This window comes from Chenopodium album, chromosome 1, assembly GCF_948465745.1.
Source record: "Chenopodium album chromosome 1, dcCheAlbu1.1, whole genome shotgun sequence".
Classification (NCBI taxonomy): domain Eukaryota; kingdom Viridiplantae; phylum Streptophyta; class Magnoliopsida; order Caryophyllales; family Amaranthaceae; genus Chenopodium; species Chenopodium album.
In genome coordinates this window covers 43,506,767-43,512,577 of record NC_137834.1, presented here as the reverse complement: position 1 = coordinate 43,512,577, position 5,811 = coordinate 43,506,767, and the positions used below count along the sequence as shown (strand labels likewise).

Genomic DNA, 5,811 nt, shown 5'->3' with positions numbered 1-5,811 from the left:
AATTATTCTCTTAGAATCTTTTCTCTCAACTTTTGTTCTTAATTCTTCCATTAATTCCAGATTACTTTTTGGTAACAATTTCTTCCCCTTTAACTTCAGTTATTTTATTTGCTTCCTTGATTATGCTTTTATTTATTTATTTGATTAGTTTAGTCCTGATGATTTGTGAGTAGTTTAATTTCTAGGGTTTATGGGGATCTAATAAATAATATGAAGGGGTAATTTATTGTTGTTAATTATCAATGCTAGATAAATTTCCTATTGATTGATTTAATGCTCTGTGACTAGATTAGGCCTATCTTTTATACATGAGTTTGACAATATTGATTCAAGATTCGACATATGAGAATTGATGTTTAGGTCTAGTTTCAATAGGCAGATTAATTTATAAATGGTTAAGTCGAGATTCGAGAGATGAGATTTAATACCGGTAGATTAATTCTGTGATTGTAATACGTAGCGAAAGCCCTTTACAATCTGGTTAATTGATGCATTAATGATTGACTATTATTGATTATTGATATTGCATGATAATTTCTTATTGAATTGTTTTAACTTTTTACAATTGCGGCTTGTAAAAGTATGGCAATATTGAATTGATGAATCGAGCAGATGTTAATTTGACATTAAAGGCTATTTTCAATAAGAACTTAGATCTAGTAAATTGCGAGAGCCTGTTAGATCTATGTTGATTAATAAATTGCGAGAGCCTGTTAATCATGTTATTTATGAAATGTCAATGATTGATTACTATGTTTTACCCTGGAGTATTATTTATTGGTGAACCTATGCCCTACATCCTTTTATATATCGTTTTCTCCCTATTCCTATTCTTTGTAGTTTAGTTTCATACTCAAATATAAATATTGGTTACTTAGATAATTTAGATTATAATAATTAATTAGGAGTAAAAAGACTTGTTTCCCTGTGGAGATCGACCCTACTTCCCTATCTACTTTAGTTAGAGGATTTAGATATTTACTTTTTATTAGGGGATACGACTTTACCCTGTCAAAATTTGGCGCCGTTGCCGGGGAAACGGTTTTATTTTTATTTCTGATTGTTTTTGTAGTCTAGATTATTTCCCTTTTTGTCTCAGAGAGCGTTAGTTCTCTGAGACAAATCTCACATTTGCTTCTAGTTTTTTGTTTATGCCCAGGTGTTCCAGATCAGGTTATATCCCATTCGATCCTGAGATCGAACGTTCCTTCCATAGATAGAAAAATCTCTACAAGCAAATCCTGGCGGATTCTAGTGATAATAACAATAATCACCGCGATCCTCCAACTTATTCTAGCGATTTAGAGGTATCATCAGACGCAGAATCAGAGATGACGACTCTAAAGAAGCTTAGTGATTATTCACAACCAAAGCTTACGGATTTTCCACATCTCACCCCTACTCCGGCTCTTGATGGGGTTCAATTTGAAATCAAACCTCAATTTATAACGATGATAGAGAGGAAGCAATTCAGTGGAGCCAAGGGTGAAGACCCGAATCTTCACATTGCCGACTATTGTCAATATTGCAACACCATCAGGCAAGCCGGGGTCACTCAAGAACAAATCAGGGAGATTCTCTTACCCTTCTCTTTAACTGGAAAAGCTAAATTGTGGTTTAAGGGCTTAAATAGAACTACACTTGGTATAACTGACTGGGAAACTCTTGTTTTGAATTTCTATAACAAGTATTATCCTGCAGAGAGAACAGCAGTACTACGGAGTGCGATTCAGAACTTTGCCCAAGAAGCCGATGAATCTTTATATGAGGTTTGGGAGAGGTTCAAGGACTTACAAAGAGAATGCCCTCACCATAATTTAGCGCAATGGCAGTTGATCCAAACCTTTTATAACGGCATTGGAAATTCTTCTAGAATAATTTTAGACTCTGCAGCTAGTGGGAGATTTATGAATCTTAATGTTGATGATGCAGGTTAGGTTATTGAAGATATGGCGATACACAATTCCCAATATGGGAATCCCAGAGGATTTGCTAACAAGGGAAAGCATAGTGTCGACTCTGTATCCTTTTTGCAAGCTCAACTAACCTCTTTTTGCCAAAAATTAGATAATCTGAGCACTGCTAATGTAGCCAATGTTTCTGCGATTAATAATAATTCTAATGAGGATTTCTGTGAAAATTGTGGTATTGTAGGTCATTGGGAGCAAGATTGCAGGAGTTCCGTGGATCAAGTTAATGCCTTCCAAGCTTTTAGGCAGAATAACCCATACTCCAACACCTACAATCCTGGGTATCGGAATCTTCCGTACCTTTCCTACCGGAGCACTAATGTTCAAAATCCACCACCACAAGAACCACAAGCGCCACAGCAGCAGAAATATTATCATCCCAATGCTAGCCAGAAGAACCAGCCACAACAACCCTCCCCGTCTTCTGACCCTTCTCTGGTGGAAATTAGAGCAATGTTGGTTAATATGAAAAAGCACATGGAGAGAAGAGATGCGACAATTGATCAAATTATAGCGCATAATAAAATTATGGATAATCAAATTGCGCAACTCTCCGCTACTCTACAAGCCCGCCAACAGGGAGCTCTGCCGGCACAGCCGACTAAGCCTACGGATCAAGCATTTGCAATTACTCTAAGGAGTGGTTCAAACTATGAAGGGCCCTCTATGCCCAAAGTTGATGAACCTGTTTTATCAAATAATGCTAATCTTAATTCCATTAAACCAAACAATGTAGTTGATAGCCCTGCAGCGCTAAAGGATAATACTAACATATCTAATTCTACATTGCAGGGTACAACTCCAGAGAGGGTGGCTACTCCAGACAAGAATAATAATGCTCCAAAGCCAATTATCAAACTTCCATTCCCCAATCGTCAATTGAAGACAAACTTGGATAAGCAGTTTGGTAAGTTCCTGGAGGTGGTTAAAGATTTGAAGGTAACAGTTCCCTTTACTGAATTAATCACACAAATCCCCTCGTATGCAAAATTTATGAAAGAAATATTGACGAGAAAAAGGTCTATTAGTGAGGTAGAGACAGTAGCTTTCACTACATAGTGTAGTGTCGTACTTCAAAATAAGTCTCCACCTAAATTAAAAGATCCGGGTAGTTTTTCTATCCCTTGTCATATTGGCAATCTCTTGATTGATAATGCATTATGTGATTTGGGTGCTAGTGTTAGCGTCATGCCATTATCAATGTGTTCTAAGTTGAATATGGGTAAATTAAAAGCCACCAATATAACTCTACAAATGGCCGACCGTTCTTTCAAATACCCCTTAGGTGTTTTAGAGGATGTTCCCGTTAGAGTAGGTAAATTTTATAAACCTGTAGATTTTGTTGTTCTTGATATGGCTGAGGATACGTAAACCCCAATTATTTTGGGTAGACCATTCCTTAACACTGCAGGAGCAGTCATAGATGTAAGAAGTGGTAAGTTAACACTATCAGTAGGGGATGATAAAGTTGTTTTTAATCTGAATAATGCCTCTAAAAGCTCCATGACTGAGGAGAAATGTTTCAGTGTTAATGTGGTTGTAAATTATTCTAACAAGCCCCAAGCCCTTGAAAAAGATCCCTTGGAGGCGGTATCTTGTGTTGCATCCTTTTCAGATGAGATAGATAAATGGCAGAAGGAAGTCCATGCAATAGAAAGAGCACTCTACAATGTTGGTCTTGGCTTTGAGGATGAAAAGGTGGAACCGATCAAGCAAGTTGTGCGAATCGAGCCTACGATAAGTATTCCGCCAGATCGAGTTGCAAGTGTTGAATGCAATGACAATTTGAAGCAACACTCGATCGAAGAAGGATTTTTAGTGCCTAGCATTGAAGATCCCCCAGTACAAGTCAAGGGGGATCCACCAGATAAGGTGATTTAGCGTCCCACAAGGTATGTCAGGAAGCCGCATCGCAGCCTAAACACCGCTAGACCGGGTGAGAAACCACCCGATCAAGCGTTAGGCCAAGGGTTCTAGATATTGTACTTGGTAAGGAGGTCATGCGGGACCTAGATAAACCAGCGCTTTGCGGGAGGCAACCCGTATTTTTAGTGCTTTTAGACTAGTTTTTCTTTTCTTTTTCTTATGAGAGGAGAGATGAGGGAATTTAACGAGTTCTATGAGTGTTTGTACAGGTTTGAAGGAAAAGAGTTAGCCAAATTTTGGAGAAAAGACGAAAATTAATTTTTCGCTGATTTAGTCTCGGACCCGACCGGGCGAAGCTCGCCCGATCGGGCGCGAGAGTAAGGATCTAAAAGTAAGTAATTTCGCCCGACCGGGAGAGTGGCGCCCGATCGGGCGTGAAATTCGTCGTATACGGACTAATTTGTCCGCCCGATCGGGCAAGCCTCGCCCGATCGGGTGCGAGAAGGGCGAAATTTTTGGCCTACAGATCGCCCGATCGGGCGAAGGGCGCCCGACCGGGCGCGAGAAGATCCAAAAATACGGTTGAGAGATCGCCCGATCGGGCGAATGGCGCTCGACCGGGCGCGAGAATTGGAGATAATCGAAGCAATAGATCGCCCGACCGGGCGACTACCGCCTGACCGGTCGCGAGTTTCAGCATAAAATTTATTCAGATCGCCCGGCCGGGCGAGCTGGGACCCGACCGGGTGCGAGCCTTATACGAGATTTTCCTTCCTCTTTCTTCACCATTTCTCATTATTTCTTCTTTCTCCATAACTTTCTCTCTCTAAAACTCAAATCCTCTCTACCTTCTCTCTAAGTTTTCTCCTCCATTTCTTACCCAAATTCAAAACTCTTTACATATTTGTGATCCTCTCTTCATCCTCTTCACTTTCATATAAAAAATTTTCAGTTTTAATTCAATAAATTTTTAAACCCATTTCTTAAACATGGCATCAAAGAGGGCTAGGCCCATTTTTGGTAGGAGCTCCAGTTCGAGGGAGGAATATGACCCGGACTTGCAACTCCCGTACTGGTCGACGATCCGGATTGTGAGTTGAGAACAAAAGGAACGGCTAGAGCATTTGGTCGGTCGTGAGGTAATTCCTTCTCGGTGGTTACACCGCCCTACCCTAGAATCATTTGGTTTGTATGATTTTGTTAAACGATTTTTGAATGACATTGGCATGAGAAAATTTGTTGACATGCACTATCCTACATACCGAGAACTTACTTGTGAATTCCTGTCCACTTTTCATGTTGTTAGTAGTAGAAATGGGCCGAATTTATTTTTCAGGTTAAACAATAGAAATATTAGTTTAACTTTTGTTGAATTTTGTAAAATTTTTGAATTAAATTCTGAATTATCTCACCAGTAGCATGCAGACTATAAAATGGGTGACTTATATTATGCTTTGACTGGTTTACCTACCCCCGACCCCCAACATGCTAGTACCAAACCTATTCACCACCCTGTCCCAAAAATCTGGCAAAGATTTGCGGGTTTGTGTTTTTTAGGTAGGGCCGAGCCTCATAACGCTCAAACTAACGAACTAGCTGTCATAGGACATTATGTGTACGGGTACGGGAAATTGAACATTGGTAGGTTTATAGTTCACCATTTGAGTAGGCATGCCACAACCAGCACCACTTCCAAGTCCCCTATCCGTTTAGGTGGCCTTATCACTCGAATAGCGGTGAAAAAGGTCGGTTTTGTAGTAGACGGACCCCACCAGCTGACCAACTGTGGACCAGATACCTACATGACTTCTAGGTATTTTGAGGATGTGGGGTGGGTTAGACCGGATAGCGAGCAGACACCCTTTTGGTGTATTCGGACTGGGAACGAGCAACCTTTGCCTATTTTTCCCTTACCCAGTCCTGACTTGGACCGCTTTTCCCCCAGGGCAACCTTCCTACACTTTTGATGTTTTAG

At 40.2% G+C, this 5,811-nt stretch overlaps 1 non-coding gene across 1 annotated transcript; it reads right to left on the bottom strand.

The window, feature by feature from the left end:
* Positions 1-1,712: 1,712 nt before the first annotated feature.
* LOC145565233 (small nucleolar RNA R71) lies at positions 1,713-1,819 on the bottom strand. The gene has a single exon (XR_014094994.1). It is a non-coding gene; the product is annotated as a small nucleolar RNA R71 (small nucleolar RNA).
* Between the last annotated feature and the right edge of the window lie 3,992 nt (positions 1,820-5,811).